This window comes from Palaemon carinicauda, chromosome 7 (assembly GCF_036898095.1).
Source record: "Palaemon carinicauda isolate YSFRI2023 chromosome 7, ASM3689809v2, whole genome shotgun sequence".
Taxonomy (NCBI): Eukaryota; Metazoa; Arthropoda; class Malacostraca; order Decapoda; family Palaemonidae; genus Palaemon; species Palaemon carinicauda.
The window spans coordinates 27,867,342-27,872,341 of NC_090731.1; positions in this window are offsets into that span (position 1 = coordinate 27,867,342).

Here is a 5,000-nt window from a genome sequence, read left to right on the forward strand (position 1 = left end):
TGTTTATTTGATTCAGTTAAAGATGGACCCGTGAAAGCAGGTTAATTGAGTTGAACGCAAAATTATGTTTATTTGACAAACACTAAAGTTAAAGATATCATTGCTACTGCACGAAGCTAAAATGAAATGGCTAGCAAAGAAATAAGGGCACTATTAATAGAGGCCAGAAGGGATATAAATAACTGTGCAAAATGTGCAGGAAATTGTATAGCATTGAAGAATTTAATGAGATAAGACTAATGACAGGTAATGGAAAAGAATAGAATGCCGATATCTTACTTGATGTAACATCACAACAGATGGTCAGTTGAGATTAAATATTTGAAGCCAGTCATACTTCGAGAATTCAGGAAAGACTTGGAGCAATAAAAAATAAGAAACCAAACAGATGCATGATTAGCGTAAGAATGAAATAGCAATAATAGATAATATGCTAGAAAAAAATATGCGATAAAATCCGTAGGAGTTTTCATACTTATCCTTAGTAATTTATGGATTAGTGATTGTATTCATAAATTAGGTAGCAGTGGAAATTAGCTTGTGGACGTTCATGAAATTAACAGTTACTGATATAAGTATTAATTGAAATGCATTTAAGTTATGAATTTCCATTCTAAAAATGTAATGTTTTTGGTGATATAAATATGAAAAAGAATAAAGATATAATATCGTCATTTAGCTTCAGAAATGGCTAATATAACTGGATAAATGTTTAGCAGAATTGGATTGTTGATATTCAATAAACTTAAACTTGAGAGTTAACGATCGTCCTCACTTATGACTAAAGTTAGTACAATCTCGTAGCCTAAATTGCTGCTGAAAATATGAGTAAGACATTCAATGACTCTCCAGAGATGCGATTATAATAGTTTTTGTTTATTGCTTTTAATGTAAAAAGCTATTTTTTTTAATATCAATAACAAAAACAAACAGTAACATAATGAATTATGTTTTTTATCACAAATAAATAACTGAAGCACTCGCATTTTATACTAGTAAATAGTGTAAACATTAACAAATCATGCGAGGAAAAACAACCGATATAAGAATTTGAATATTTATAGTTATAGAAAAACTAAATACAATTTTAAGTAATATCGATTGATAAAGATAATGGAATGGGCAATCCAGAACCCATTTCTACCCAAGATATGAAGATAACGAGACAAAGCAATCCAGTTAAGCTTCATTGCATAATGTTTTGATATGCAATGTGTGTCTTTGCAAAATCATCCTATCTAAAATCCAAAATTTTCTTGTATGTTGAATAGAAAAGCAGTTGCCTGTTAAAACAATGTTGTTTATTAAAGAATATTGTAGTATTAGGCTGCCTTTAGGTTTGATAAGAAATAATTTGTATAGAAAATAAGCGTTGAACGAATGGCTTTTTTTATGGGACCACAAAGCCGTTTCCATGTGAGGCATTCTCTTGTTGACATACGTTTAGGAACAAAAGTAAAGTGAATAAGCATTATAAGTTGTTTGTGTGTTTATCGTGTTGTAAATGGTGTAAAGATTTTAAATGTTGTCAACCACAATGAGAGTTCTTTTTGGACACAGGCAAAAGGCAACGCTGCTGATAACATTTGTATTTTTTTCGTTTATGTAGAAATATACTGACTAAAATGAGTTTGTAACTGGCATAGGTAATCTAATTTTATTTGACTTAACATGAGAATGTAATCAAGAAATGACTTTGATGCAATGCAAAACTGTGACCTTCAGTTACTTTCCTTCTGAATAAGACCAATATTATATTTTATCTCTGAAAAACAAACAACCATTTTTTCGCCTTACTGCAAAATGTAAAGAATGTAATTTTCATGTCTTTATAGAATTCTATTCCTATTATATAACTGTATTATATAACTCGAGTATGTATCAGTGCATTTATTAATCTATCTTCCTTGTTAATGATTAATTTTTCAAGTAAGATGCAAATCTCGGCCCAGGATTGTCGAGTTCCTTTCAAGTGTTGGCTGACTTGTACAATGTTTTAAAGATGTTTGTTTCTGAGATTAATATTTAGAAGCAAATACAGTTAGAACTCATTCCTTTGTAGCACCTGTTCTAAAACAGAACACTTCACTGGGTAAATCATTCTATTCTTCCATATAAAGTATCTTCTTGTGAGAGAATTTGATCGAATCCTTTCACTCTTCCCTATTGATCTGAAACACTCGCCTCTTCACTCATCCAATTTTCTTCCCCCTGTCCCTCTCTCCTTTCTATATCTTCTTGAAAGAAAATTTGATTGAATCTTTCTGTTTGACTTAACCTTGTTACGCCAGTATTCGAAAAAAATCATATATGCGCTATACATATGCAAAGCTATATCATACATACATAGTTGATATATATGTTTATAGATATATTTATAAAATGTCATAATTTTAAGCCTAAATGCAGTGCCTAAATAGAACCATGAAACAAGTCTTCCATGAGGTGCCGCTTCGTTACCTTGTGATAATCCCATCTTTGTGAATAGGATAAAAACCTGTACATAAACTATGGCAGTGAGTTATTATGGAGCACAAGTACTCCTAATTGTTCTTCGTAGTTTTGCTGTAGAATTCACCATAACTGATTTATCTCACATATTTTTTTGCCTATCTATCTCCATACTATAATGCTTTTTTTTTCCTCTTAAATTCAAGTCATTGGTGTTTAGTACTGTGACATCTTCTTAGTCATTTGTTTTTCATTAATGCTTTTTTCCTTCTTAGATCTTGATTATGAAAAGCATTCAAGTGGCTTATTAGTTATTTATCGTTTATTTAAATATCTCTGTTTAATACATTCCCCACTTTTATTTCTTTTATTGACCTTATAACATTTTTTAGAGTGAATTATTTTCGTCATTATCATTCTTCCATATTTCTAGAACGTTCAAAACTCGACATAATATATTCAAACTTACATAAATATGTAAACATTCTACATCATATTTAGAAAAGTTACTTCAAAATACTTTGAAAATAAGCATAATAAAAATAAGTCACATAATAAATAGGATCTAAGTAATTGAAAATGTATTTAACATTATCTGTTTAATATTATTCGTATAGTGATTTACAGCACAGCCATGACTGAATATAAATTACATCAATGTGAAGTTGAGATTTTAATGTAAGTTTGAATTTATTGGTCGCAGTTGAAATAACGTTTTTATCTGTAGGAAACCTGTATATTTAATAGCTTTTGACAGTCAACGTGTATGTTACTGCACTGAAACATTGTACAGTGAAAACATTAATTAAGAGTGCTTACTCTGTGGTCTTGTTCTAACGTTCTGGGAACATAAACCGAAATGGTAATATATAAAAAAGGCGTACCATTTCCATAAGGTACATTTATAGAGAACACAGACAAGAGAAAGCTAGGTATATGAAATAATAAATTCCTTTAACTTAAAGTGCCTGATTTTGTTGACTAACGATAAATTATGAAAAATTAACGATAAAGTTACAAGTTTTTTGGAGAAAATTTGCTTGCGATTAACGATAAAGTTAGCAAGTTCTTTGAAGAAAAATTGCTTGCGATCAACGATAATGTTAACAAGTTCTCTGGAAAAAAAAAAACTGCTTGCGATTAACAATAAAGTTAGCAAGTTCTTTGGAGGAAATTTTTTTTTTGTGATAACATAATCATACGAATTTTTCTATTCCAAGTGACATCCCCTGTTCCAGGATTAACAAAACATATTATTACCTTAATGATTAAAGAATCAAAGAAAACATTCTGAATGAGATAACAATGTCTTTCTTACTAAAATTAGAACGAAGAATTACCATTAAATTTTCAACAGCGATCAAGGTCACCTAGAAAGCATTCTTAAAAGGAAAAAGAAAAAAAAAAAAAAACATGACAAAAATCAGCTGTACAGAAATTTCCCAATTTTCCTATGATAACTTTTGTAAAATTTGAATGCATATTATTATCTTCCTGGATTATGTCTTCCTAAATACAGTGTGCATATCATATGATGTATTTATTGTAGAAATTTGTTAAGAATGTTGATTAATAACCTTACTGTTTATCTGTCAGTGAGGAGGCCCATTGCTTTGGCAGTTCAACACTCAAATTGATTTTTGTTTTAATTTTATAAACTTTAGAGTCAATGATACTAAATTTTGCGTTAAAGTTTGAAGAGGTAAAAAGAGTATGTTTATTCCAAGGGCTTCTTGAAGTATTTTGTATCCTTAATGCACTTCCGTATAATAACACACACACACACACACAGACACACACATACACACACACACACACACATACTGAATTATAATCAATCTAATCACTCTCGGTTGCTGAATGGATAAGTCAACGTGTAGTTGAATATCTAACACTTCACGAATAGGTTCCAATCATAGCCAGAATATATATATATATATATATATATATATATATATATATATATATATATATATATATATATATATATATATATATATATATATATATATATATAACAACCACAATGGCATCTGATATAAAATTCTACCTTTGGGAATGTATATCCACTGGAAATTCATTCATGATAACAGCCTCTGGCTAGGCAAAGATTCGAACCTATATCTCTTAGCCGAAACCATGCCATTGTGGTTGATATTTACATTGATTAAAATCATGAGTGTTACTAATACACACACACACACACACACACACACACACACACACACACATATATATATATATATATATATATATATATATATATATATATATATATATATATATATATATATATATATATATTCTAAAATTCTGCACGGTAAGTTCCAAATACATTTTTAAGATATTTACCCAATCCTAAAATCAATATCACCATCAAGATTTTATTCAGCGTAAGAATGCAGAAAAAAAAACAATGAACCCATTTCGAAAGTACACGTTTTACCAAGTTGCGGTTTTATAACATCAATTATTAAAATGCAACAAAAGTTAGTAATTATATTTTACAAATTATTCAAACTGTTTATCTAGATGCTCAGAAAGAGGGG